The following is a 13,818-nucleotide window of genomic DNA, read 5'->3' as shown; positions in this document are numbered from 1 at the left end:
TTTGCATGGATATTACACTGACTGACAGTTTTTAAAGAAAGGAATTACAGCATCTTTGGGGACACTGCAACTCTTACTTTGTACAAAATATACTGTAGTTGTGTTTATTTTATTGAAGTAAGTATATAAAGCCGAGTAATTCACTCATAAGTGATAATATATAGCTCATGCTTGCATTTCTGACAAACCTTGTTCTGCTTCAGTGTTGATGGCAATGTAAGCTTATCATTTGAAGGTAGTGTTTGAGTAAACTTGGTAACATTTTATTTGTTTATTCTTGGAGCAAGCCTCACAATTGATGATTACAAGTTTTTTATGTGAGTATTGCTGAAGATCTCTTCAGGGTGGCTTACCACCCAGTGCAGACCTCTACACTACATTACAGAGATCAGGGCTTCATTTATTTTTCCATGAGGATTCTCCAATTAATATTAGAAGTTTGGCTAAAAATTAAGGAAGATTTCTGAGTACCTAAAACCTTGAAATTTGTTTAAAAGTAAACCAGGATCCTCTGAGGCAATGCTTGATCATCCTTCCAAGGACGACTATTTCACCGGTTGTCCACTTAAGACTGCATAAGAAATACAGTCATTTGGATAAGCCACTCCAGAATAAAACATCTGTGGTAGTCTTGAGTACCATGGGAATGTGAGAAATGAAGCAAAGTATAAAAATCTTGCAACTCCCATCTACTTTCCATAACATATCCAATGTTGAGAACTAGTGTGATAAAACTAAGGCTGTAATTATTTGAAGAGGGAAGAGAGAAGGGGTGACTGTGAAGAATTGTAAGTGCTCTGTAGTAGATTGACAGATCTAGCATTTCTCCTATGACGATTACATCCTCACTCCTTGTCTGTACCTTACCTAGAGGGAATTCATTTGAAATAATTTCTAGATGGGAGAGGCAAGTACCACATCAGATCAATGTTTGTTTCTTGTAAAGAGTTTGCAGGGCATGAAGAAACCTGTGACCCTGCAGATAGAAAAATACTTAAATCTAGAAATTGCTGCTTTGGTATGATTATTTTCTAAAGACCATAAACATAAATACTAAAGATATTGGGTTTGAGGGTGGGTATGTTTCACTGAGTGACTCACAACCTGCCCCCATTTCTAAACAGTCTGCCATTGACAAGTGCAAAGGAATATTTTTCACTTTTCTGGATAAGGGCACAGTTGATTATTTTTGACACTGTGCTTGGAGTGTATATCATTCACATATTTATTCCTGTGATTCCACCAGGGCATCTTTGACACAGGTCACAATAATAAACAAATACTAATACCTTCCAATTCTGCAATGTTATTGGAAAGACACCATCTTCAAGTCTTGCAGTTCTCTGACTTATCACTGTTCCTTCATCAATGTCATAAGGACTACTAAATAACATCATTATGAGAGCAGCCTCACCATAAGATATTGGCTGAAGAAGATTACTCACAATCTACCCATTGGCAATTAGTTTGGACAATAAATCCACATTTTTGCTGGTGATGCACAAATCGGATTAATGATTTAAAAAATATAGGTAATATTGAAAGTGTGACCTGAACAGAAATGGAAGCTAGTTTTATGTTCAGTTCTGTCACCTTATCATAGGAAGAATGTGGAAGAATTAGAAAGGGTGCAGAAGAGATCTACCGGTAAACTCCCTGGATTAGAGAGCATGTATTATGACTGAAAGCTTGAGGGTGAGCTAGGGCTTTTCTTCTTGGAATGAAAGAGGGTGTGAGGTGACTAGTTAGAGCTGCATAAGGTAATTAGAGACCTAGACAGAGTAGACAGACAGCTCCTTCTTCCCAGAGCAGTAATAGCTAATACGAGAGAGAATAATTTTAAGGAGATTAGAGGAAGGTACAGGGGACATGTCAGAGGTAGATTTTTTTTTACACAAGGAGTGGTAAGTGTGTGGATTGCACTGCTCTGGATGGTGGTAGAGGCAGATAAATTTGGAGACATTTAAGAAACTGGATGAAAGAAAAATGGAAAGGAAAGATTAAATTGATTTTCGAGTAGGTTAAAATGCCAGCACAACATAGTGGGCTAAAGAGCGTAGACTGTGCTGTACTATTCTCTGATACCACTTTGTTCAAGATTATCTTTCAATTTTAGAAGAAAATAGTTGTGCATACACTCTGCCCATGTAAAAAGTTGCATTAAATCCCCAAGATATATTCTCACTCACTGACCTGTCTCAATTACTATTACATAGTGGCCTATGATATGCTTTGAAAATTGTATGTGTTATAACCTTTATTTCTAATGCTACACTTCCATAAACTTAATTTACAGAGGAGGAAGAAAACCTCATAAATGCCCAAGGTGACCCAATCCACCAATTCTACTTTGCCCTGATTTTATTATTTGACATCTCAAAGAAAGTCAATTAATTTTAGCTAAAATCTTGTCCAATTTCCGTGATTTTCACTGTTGATACAGAGGGAATTAAAAACTTTAAACTGTAATTAATAATTTAAGTGTACACTTCACTCTTAATTATGCAGAGCAGCAATATGTTAACCAACAGCCAACATTCTTGCCTACATCTTTTATATTTCCTCACAGATGCTAATGACAGCCTTGGGAAATTAAGTTTATTAAGGAATAAGTGTTCAGACATTAACTGTCTGAATAGTGGACCAAAACAGTGCTTATCCTTGAATGAAATTAAACTGTAAGATGATGTGCAATGCATCTACACAATGCATGCTGTCTTATAGATGGCCAGGAATTGCATTGTATCTATTTATAGTACAAAAATTACATTTTGAATTAAGGCCAAATCCAATTCCCATACAAAATCCATGATATAGGCCAAAATCTGGCATGAGACAGTGTTAGAGTGCTTGACAGCCATAAACTAGAACAGAGGATGTTCAATCTCATACAGGATGTCACTGACTTAATGTGAATCTCTCCTACAAAGGTGCACTCGCTGAGGCAGCCACATAGCAGCAACACATGTTTCAGCTATGTGGAGGAAGCAAATGTTCCAAGGGAGTAAAGAGACCACCCTGCATTCAGTCAAAGGAGTATGCATGTACTTGTCAATGATACATATGCTACATTTATAGAAGATTGTAGGTATTTGGAGTATTGTGTACAGTTCTGGTCAGCTAACTATAGGAAGGATATCAGTAAGATTGAAAGAGTGCAGAGAAGATTTACTAGGATGTTGCCGGGTCTTCAGGAGTTGAGTTACAGGGAAAGATTGAACAGGTTAGGACTTTAATCCTTGGAGCGTAGAAGAATGAGAGGAGATTTGAGAGGGGTTTACAAAATTATGAGGGGTATAGACCGAGTAAATGTGAATAGGCTCTTTTCACTTAGATTAGAAGAGAAAAATATGAGAGGACATGGCTTTAGGGTGAAAGGGGAAAGGTTTAGGGAGAGCATTAGGGGGAACTTCTTGACTCAGAGAATGGTGGGAGTGTGGAACGAGCTGCCATCTGATGTAAATGTGGGCTCACTCTTAAGTTTTAAGAATAAGTTGGACAGGTACATGGATGGGAGAGGTCTGGAGGGTTATGGACTGGATGCAGGTCAATGGGACTAGTGGAATAATGTTTCGGCACAGACTAGAAATGGCCTGTTTTCTGTGCTGTGCTGTTCACTGGTTCTATGGTACATTTGATGTTCTATGTGCCATGGAGATCTAGGAAGTATACCTGGTCACATCATCAAGAGTTTGGTTTGAGGTAGCAACAATTGTCAGCCTAAAGTGAAAAACCTCACACGATGAGGTTTAAAGTAAGCACGTGTTCGGCACAGCATTGTGGACCAAAGGGCCTGTATTGTGCTGTAGGTTTCTATGTTTCAATGGAACAAAGTGGCAAGAAATTTCATACCCTCATTAAATACATGAAGGTGATCTGCACCTGGAAAGTACAACTCTTCACAGGCATAGATGGGAAGAACTAAGTGAGCTGCCATTCATTGTGAAACACTAAATTTGCAGCAAGCCATTAATGTAATAAGCCAATCATTCAAGTTAATAATCAAAGCAAGTTAATTTACATTCAGTGGCCACCTGTACCTAATACAGTGGCCACTGAGTCTATGTTCGTGGTCTTTTGCTGCTGTAGCCCATCCCCTCAATGTTTAATGTGTTGTTCATCAGTGATGTTCTTCTGCACACAACCATTGCAACATATGGTTCTTTGAATTGCTGTTGCCTTCCTGTCAGCTTGAACTAGTCTGGCCATTTTCCTCTTACTTCTCTCATTAATTTCATCCACAGAATTGTTGCTCAGAGGATATTTTTGTTTCTTGCACCATTCTCTGTGACTCTGGAGATTGTTGTGTAAGAAATTTACCGAACTCTGGAGACTCGTACATGAAATTTACAGGATATCAGCAGTTTCTGAGATACTCAAATCACCTCCTCTGGCACCAACAATCATTTCAAGGTCAAAGTCCCTCAGATCACATATCTTCCCCATTCTGATGTTTGCTCTGAAAAACAACTGGACCTCCTGACCATGTATGCATGCTTTTATGTGATAAGTTGCTGCCACATGATTGGCTGATTAGATATTTGCATTAATGAGCAGATGTACAGGTGTACCTAATAAAGTGGCCATTGAGTGTATGGAACACAATAAGAGTGTTTTTTTAAAAACATCTGAACTCCTTGGGGCATTGCTTATGTGGATGACCACAGTCTTTTTCCCACAGCAAGGGTGTCTAAAACCAGAGGGCACAGTGAGCAGGGAAAGATTTAAAGACCATCCAAGAATTACTACAATGAAATCTTAATCTTTTGAGCATATGACAAGTGCAGAAAAATATTACACCGAAGTTGTCGGGATTTGGGTACCTGTGTTACAAGGGGTAGGCTGAATAGGTTAGGACTACATTTTCTGGAGCAGAGGAGAATGTGGGTGTACAAAATTATGAGGGGAATAGAGGGTGAATATATGCAGACTTTTTCCCCTCAGGTTGGGTGAGACTAGAACAAGAAGTCATAGGTTTATGGTGACAAGTGAAATATTTAAGGGAAATCTGAGGGGGGGAGGAGAGCTACTTCATTTGGATGGCGGTGTGAGTGTGGAACAAGCTGTCAGTGGAAATGGTAGATAGGGATTCAATTGTAACATCTAAGAAATGTTTGGATAGGTACATGGATGGGAGGGATATGGAAGGCTATGGTCTGGGTGCAGGTAGATGGGAGTAAGCAGGAAAACAGACTGGCATGGATTAGATGGGCCAAAGGGACTGTTTGTGTGCTGTAGTGCTCTATGACCCTATGACTGCAAATGTATTGATGGCTTCAGACAGCTGTGCTCCACCCTTGAGAGGAGTTTTCCACAACAGTATTCCTGGTCGTTACTGTGGATCCTTGAAGGAATGTTACAGCAGAGTCCGTGCAAACCACAAACACTGGTTTCTGTGGCTTGATTCACTGTGAATTCACTATTGAGATAAATTTTGTGGATTACCACTCAGATAGATGATCTCAATGCCTCCATTTCAAGCTACCTCGATGTCATTTTGTTTATCTACTCATGCACAAAGAAACATTTCCGTGGCTGTATGTGAGTGTGGTTAAGAGTCAAACACATTGCTGAGGCTCCACTGTCAGAAGTCTGAAAGGCTAGAGAAGGGGCTGGAACAGATAGCAAAGCCCAATACTGTCACTCAGGTAATGGATAAGAATAAGTAGATCTACTAGGACACTTGAAATAAAGTTGAGTTTTTCTTCACAACGACCCTTGTAATTTGAGGGACCATTTGTTTTATCCCAAAAGCAGAAAAGCTAGTTTACATGCAGTACTGTGCAAAAGTTTTAGGCACCTGAGCTGTATATATGTGTGCAAGAATTTTGCACAATACTGTACATTAATAATTAAAATTCAGACCTGAACTGGGCTAATATCGAAAAAGAAGACAAAAAAAAAGAAACAGTAAATATCTTAAAATTACAAGTGAAACACTGAAATCCATTAACCCTCTCAAAACAAGGGGCCAGTAAAAGTTATAAATACATGCCCCAAGAGTTCAGGGTGAAAGTATGCTTCAGTTATACAGGTATATTTTATTAACAAGCAAAAGAGATTCTGCAGATGCAAGAAATCCAGAGCAACACACACAAAATTCTGAAGGAACTCAGCAGATCGGGCAGTATTTATGGAAATTAATAAAAAATTAACGTTTCCAGCTATGGCTCTTCTGTAGGACTGGAAAGGAAAAGGGGAGATTCCAGTATCAAAAGGTGGGGGTGGGGTGGGGTGGGGAAGAAGTACAAGCTAGAAGGTGACAGGTGAAGCCCGGTGACTGGGGATGCAGGATGAGGTAAGAAGCTGAGAGGTGATAGGTGGAAAAGGTAAAGGGTTGGAGGTGAATGAATCTGATAGGAGAGGATAGTGGATTATGGGAAAAAGGGAAGGAGGAGAGGCACAAGGGAAGTTGATAGGGAGGTGATGAGGAGAAGAGAAGAGGGGCTTGAGTGTAAAAATGAAGAAGAGGGAAGAGGAAAGGGGGAGGGGAGAAAAATAGCAGAAGTTGGAGAAATCAATGTTCATGCTGTTAGGTTGGAGGCTACATAGATGGAATATAAGGTGTTTCTCCTTCAATCCGAGAGTGGCCTCATCATGGCAGAAGAAGAGGACATGGACCAACATGTCAGAATGGGAATAGGAATTGGAAGTGAAATGGTTGGCCATTGAGAAATCTTGCATTTTGCGATGGAGCAAAGTTGCTTGAGAAAACAGTCCCCCAATCTATTTTGGGTCTCCACAATTTAGAGGAAGCTGCATTGGGAACACTGGATATGGTAGAGGACCCCAACAGATTTGCAGGTGAAGTGTTGCTTCACCTGTAAGAATTGTTTAGGGCCCTTAGTGAAGATGAGAGAAGAGATGAATGGGCAGGTATAACACTTCTGCCTCTTGCAGTGTTAAGTGCTGGGTGGGAGATTAGTTGGAAGGAATTAATGGACAAAAGAATCACAGAGGGAGTGATTCCTAGGGAAATTGGAGAGTGAGGGGGAGTTAAAGATGTGTTTGGTGGTAGGGTCCCTTTGAAAATGACTGAAGCTGCATAGACTGATGTGTTGGATGTAGAGACTCATGGAGTGATAGATAACGAGAAAAGGAAGCCTATGCTGTGTTAAGGTGGCGGGAAGATGATTTGAGTGCAGATGTCCGAGAAATGCAGGAGATGTGGGTGAGGGCAGCATCAATGGTTGAGGAAGGGAAACTGGTTCTTTGAAGAAGGAAGTAGTCTCTGGTGTCCTGCAAAGGAAAGCCTCAGCCCAGGAACAGATGCGGCAGAGATAAAGGAACTGAGAAAAGGGAGTGCAATTTTTACAGGCAGGAAGAGGTATTTCAATCACAAACAAGAGAAAATCTGCAGATGCTAGAAGTTCAAGCAACACACACAATGCTGGAGGAAGAGGTATAGTCAAGATATCCTGGGAACAGTAGATTTAGAAAAGATTTCAGTAGACAGTTTGTTCCCAGAGATGGAGTTAGAAGATCAAGAAGGGGGAGAGAAATGCCAGAAATGGACCAAGTGAATTTAAGGGTAGAGTAGAAGTTAGAGACAAAGTTGATTAAATTGACGAGCTCAGCACTGGTGCATGAAGCAGCACCAGTGTAGTTGTCAATGTATCGCAGAAAGAGTTGCGGAACATTACCAGAGAAGCTTGGAAGATGCACCGTTCCAAATTATGTGTGTGTTACATTCTGTTACTGTAGTAACCTACTGGAAACAGGAAGATAGGGCAGCCTTCACTTCAATCAGTTCTTAAAATGTGAATGATTTGGAGCAGCAAAATCCCAATTCTTTCTCACCTCAACAGGTCTGGCATTAAGATTGATCTTGAGTGATTTGAGTGCCACCAAAAAAAAAATGCTTTTATCATTTTCCCTTCAAAACAAACTCCAAATTAATTTTACATGTTTTCAAATTGTCTCAACATTTTTTAGCATTTGGAATTAATCTTTCATGTTACTTGCCTCACTATTCAAAAGTTTTCATTATAGCTCTGTTGGTAATCTGACACTTGACTTTGTTGTGCTCCCTTATCACTCTCCTCTCTCAAACCTCTCCCCTTCAAGATTTTTAAGTTTGTAAACTAAGTGTGCTGCTGCCACCTAGTTTACAATACAATGTATAGTCATCAAACCTGTGTCATTGTTGAACAAGATATTTGTCGAGAAATAGAATTATATAAAATGAGCTGTAATGAGTTTGCCAACTTCCTTCAAGAGCAGTACATTTTGACATCACATCACATTTGCTATCTTGATTTCTGATACAAAAGTACTTTGGCTTGGTCTAACTGAATTACAATAGAAATTTTTGAGACCCAACAGCAATCCTTGTATATTATCGATAAGATCTTTACAATACACTGAATATCTTCTTATTCAAGATATTCAGTGTATTGTAAAGATTAACATTAATGTGTTGCTCAAGGACTTGCATTTCAAGATGTCAAACGTTTATTTAGCTCAATAAGTCCTTGTTCAATGCCTGCCACTCATAAACACATTAGCAGGTCTGTATAACCCAATAAGACCAGGTTGACAACAGCCAAAATGGGAAAAGCAGCCTCGTAGTGTGTGTCTACAATATTGGACATTATATCTAATTGTCACTGGGAATAAATTGTTATTGAATAATTCAACGTACTTGATAACATCAAGCGCAGTTGGAAGTGCAAGGTCTGAAGGTTGACAACCAAAATCAATTGGGTTACAAGACTTCTGCTGACTTTATGAATAATTAAATCTCATTTTTTAGGAGCTCTATTATTTAAACATGAATAGATGCCACAGAGAAATACTTTATCAAATAGTCTTTACAAACTTGTTGTCTTGTTCACAAAATTACCGGTATATTCTAACACTATATTTTGCTGTGTTCTTATTTATAGGTTGGGTGCAAGGGAATTTCAGAGTCACCTGGCTCAACTTGTTAACATGTGATTTATAGTCTCCTCAAAATATTTCTGTCCCCTCAACTGACGTAAATGTTTTCACTCAACCAGTAGTATCATGAATAGCAGAAACAGTAGGGAATAAACTCATCCATATCGCCAGTCACTTTGTTAGAAAAACTAATTTTAAATCAACATGTAATGAATGGAATTTTGCATAATTTATTTAACAAGTAAAATTTTTGATTTTGTGGTTATAGCTTGTTATCCCCCACTAGCAATGTCATAAGATTATTACACTGGATACGATTGTTACACGTAATATGTTACTAAACACATGATCATGCTTCACAATAAAGCACATACAGAAGATGCAATACTGAACAAAGTATAACAAAATAGTAAAATACAAATTAAACTCTTATACATTTTAATGTCTGTAGGGTCTGTTGTACAGTAAACCTCCAATTGTCATTTCAGAAATCTGAATGGTTTGCATGTGGCTCTTCGGTTAACATTTTCCTCTTTTCTCTCTCCATTTAAGGCCATTGTCCCCACACCCTTGTACCATTCACCAGGGGCCTGATGCCTGTTTCTGTCATTCACTCAGCATCGGCTCAGTTCCCATGCCCTCCATTCAGATGTTGATGTCTTGTTTCTTACACTTCCCTCCACTTGCTGTGGCCCTGTTCCCATGCTCTCCTTAAATTCAATTCTATGCTGTGAACCTTACTGAGCTATTAGACCTTCCTTGCTCACAGAAAATTAAAATTCAATTTTAACAAACATAAGGAGATGTTGAAAATTTGAAATAAAATCAGAAACTGCTGGAAACACTTCTGTCAGGCAGCAGCTAAGTGGAGAGAAGCAAAGTAGTGATAAACAAGGAGTGAACCCAAGTTAGTATTTCATATTTCATTTTTCAAAAGAAAAGTTGAAAATTGAGGATATTAAAAACAGTATAAACTGAGGGTGAACAGGAAAAAAACATATGCAGAACTTAACAATTGCCATAAATCTGAAATAAAATATGTCTTAGTAAATCTGTTTCATCTGTTCTTTGTCCAGTTACACTTCAACAGGACAGATTAATTACCAATAACTAACCATCTTGTAGTCAACGGCAGTTCGAGAGTGATATTCAAAATCCTCAAAGCACCTAAACATGTCACTGAAACATTTTGGATTGGATTTTTTTTTAAATTGGAGGATGCTTCATCTGATATGTTGCTTGCAATTTGTATTATTATCTTCTCATGTTTTATTGAGGTAAACTGCAGTTCTTTACACTGCTCAGATTTAGTATGTCACCTTCTTGTGTCTGTGACAAGTTGACTTTTCCTTTGTCTGCCCCTTTCATCTCTGTCATCCAGATTTCCTTTTGACACTCAGGGAGGAACTTTTAATAAAATCTGATTGATATTATGCTACTTTGTCTCTTGCATTAGTTCAAGGTTGTAGATTTGTTTCTCTCCCTTCCTCTAATCAAAATTCCCATGTGAATCTCACTTCTTTACGAACTACAGCCTCCAGTCTCCCAATACAGATGTATGGTTCCAGTATGTCTTCAGATTCCCTGTTACCTTTCATTCTATGCAGAGCCCCTATTTGCTTAGACTCTTAATTTATTTATCTTTAACCAACAGTCTACAGATTTTGCAGAGAATGTTCAGTGAATTCACTTTGTTGCTCATGGTTCCTATTTGAGTATACTCTTTTTGGTTTACATTCTTATACTTCTGTTACTTAACGGTGTAAAATCTGCTTTTATACCCAGGAATGATCCACAGTTTGGCTGTATGAGTGGATCAATTTACGCGATTGTGCTTTCAAGTGTTATGAGTGCATTTGTACTCTGTTCTATTGTAAGTCCTCCCTCTTCATTAATGATCTACCTATTTTCTTGCTTTGTATTTAAAGTCAGTTCCCTAGGTTACAAAAGGGTTCATAACCCACACAATTCTTAAATTAGAACAAGTAAGGAGAGGATCACAGAAATGAGCAGGTGCAGTAAAGGCTGTCACCAACAAGCCTCACTGACTTAGTCAATGAATGAGCCTGTTCGGAGCTCCCTGCTCCATTCAGTTTGACCCAGATCCCAATTGTTGTGGTTCAGTAGGAGTGGGGTGTTGGGCAGAAAAGGCATACAGAAGATACCCTGTTCCCACAAAAGAAACAGAGAATAAAACTACACCTGTGTTAATTCCTGCAGCATCTGGTGACTCTGTAATCTCTAGCTCAGAGGCTAACATCAGAACATCTTTCATGAGGATGAACCCTTGCAAGTTGTTGGGCTCTGATGGAGTACCTGGGAGGACACTGAAAACCTGTGCCAACCAACCGGCAAGAATGTTCCAGGATGTCTTCAATCTCACACTGTTGCAGTTGGAGGTTTCCACCTGCTTCAAAAAGGCAACAATCATGCCAGTGATCAAGAAGAGTGTGGTGAGCTTCCTCAATGACTATTGCCTAGTTGCACTCACATCTACTGTGAGGAGATGCTTTGACAGGTTGAACGTGGTCAGATTCAGCCCCGGCCTAAGCAAGAACCTGGAACTGCTGCAATTTGCCTACACTACAATAGGTCTACAGCAAATGCAATCTCACTGGCTCTCCACTTGGCCTATGACCACCTGGAAAATAGCAATACCTAATTAGGCTGCCATTATTGATTACAGATCAGCATTCGACACATTCATACCCTCAGTACTAATCAACAAGCTCCAAAGTCTAGACCTCTGTACCTCCCTCTGAAATTGCATCCTTGACTTCCTCATTGGCAGGTCACAGTCAGTGCAGATCAGAAGTAACACCTCCTCCTTGTTGACAATCAACACTGGTGCACCTCAAGGGTGTGTGATTAGTCCACTACTCTACTCTTGCTATACTCCTGACTATGTGGCTAAGCACAGCTCAAATGCATTCTATAAATTTGCCAACTATTATTGGCAGAGTTTCAGATGTGAAATAGAACAGCTGGTTGAGTGATGTCACAACAACAACCTTGCACTTAACATCAGTAAGATCAAGAAGTTGATTGTGGACTTCAGGAAGGGGAAATTGAGGGAATACACACCAGTCCTCTTCAAGGGTGATCAGTTTCAAGTTCCTGGGTGTCAACATCTCTGTAGGTCTATCTTGGAACCTACATATTGATGGAATTACAAAGAAGGCACTACAGTGGCTATATTTCATTTGGAGTATGAGGAGACTTGATATGTCAACAAGCACTCGTAAATATCTACAGATGTAACACGGAAAACATTTTGACCGGTTGCATCACCATCTGGTATGGAGAGGTGACTGCACAGGATTGGAAAAAACTGCAGAAAATTGTAAACTTAGTCAGCATCATCATAGGCTCAAGCACCTCCAGCATCGGGTATATCTTCAAAAGATGGTTCCTCAAAGATATGGCATCTATCATTAAGGATCACCATCACCTTGAACATACTCTTCTTCATTGTTACCATCAAGGAGGAGATACTAGAGCCTGAAGATACACATTCAGGGTTCTGGGAACAACTTCCCCACTGCCATCAGATTTCTGAATGGGCAATGAAATCATGTACACTACCTCACTACTTCTCTCTTTCTGTACTACTTATTTAATTCATATATTTTCTTAATGTAACTTATAGTTTTTAATCATGTATTGCAATGTGCTGCTGCCACAAAACAACATATTTCATGACTTACGCCAATGATACTAAACCTAGTTCTGTTTCAAAGCAGTAAGTGCTAGAGCTCTGCAATAGCCAGTAAATCCATTTCCATCCTTCCCACTGATCAGAATCAGAATCAGGTTTATTACCAATGACATATATAGTGAAAATTGTTTTCTGACAGCAGCATGGTGCAAGACATAAAACTTATTGTAAGTTACATAATAAAACAGTGCAAAAGACAAATAACAGTGTTCCTGGACAGTTCAGAAATCTGATGGCAGTGAGGAATAAGTTGCTTTTAAATTGTTGAGAGGGGATTTTTCAGGCTCCTGCACCTCTTTCCAAATGTTAGTATGCAAAGAGGGCATATCCCAGATGGCGAGGCTCTTTAATGATGGATGCCACCTTCTTGATGCACTGCTACTTGAAGATGTCTATGATGGCAGGGTGAATTGTGCCTGTGATAGGACTGGCTGCCTCAACAACCCTCTTGAGATCCTGTGCATTAGAGGCTTCATATCAGACTGTGCTGTAATCAGCCAGAATTCTCTCCACTTACATCTGTAGAAATTTGCAAGGGACTTTGGTCACTCCCTTATACATATGATCTCATGTTTATGATCTCCTAAATGCTCATTCATATGTACAAGCTGTCTAAAAAACAGGAGTTCAAAACCTGTGAAGGGCCTGTACTGGCTGTACTTTAAACTTTGTAAAGAAATCTTTACCAACACTCCCCTCGACAAATGGAATATATGGAATATATAAAGTAAGCAGAAACACATCAGAAACTACTTTGGGCAAAGGTTTCCATATTGGCAGCTATTATGGGTATTCAATAAAATTCTTAGATACACACGCACATATATATCAAATAAATTTATATATTCCAAAGACGGTACTGATTAATTCAAGCTCTTCCACGTAAAATACCAATTTTCCTCTTGAGTGCTTATAATCAGATATTAAATTAGGCCAAAGATTTCTCGGGGAATACATAACTTTAAATATTTAAATAAAACTGGTTTGGACTATTTGAATGTTCCACAGAATTGGCATCAGCCTATCCTTACACATTGAAACCTTTTAATATAGAAACTCCATTTCGTGATTACTACTGGTCATATTCAAAGTAGCTGAAGGCATTTAAGAGCTATTCCACTGTCTGAATTTAGAATTTACAAGGCATTAAAATTATTGCACATATTTTTTTTTTATTTTTACTCAATATTGAAAATAATAGCTAAGCAGATGACTGC

Source organism: Mobula birostris, chromosome 1 (genome assembly GCF_030028105.1).
Source record: "Mobula birostris isolate sMobBir1 chromosome 1, sMobBir1.hap1, whole genome shotgun sequence".
NCBI lineage: Eukaryota > Metazoa > Chordata > Chondrichthyes > Myliobatiformes > Myliobatidae > Mobula > Mobula birostris.
The sequence above is the reverse complement of the archived record's forward strand: the minus strand, read 5'-3'. Positions refer to the sequence as shown.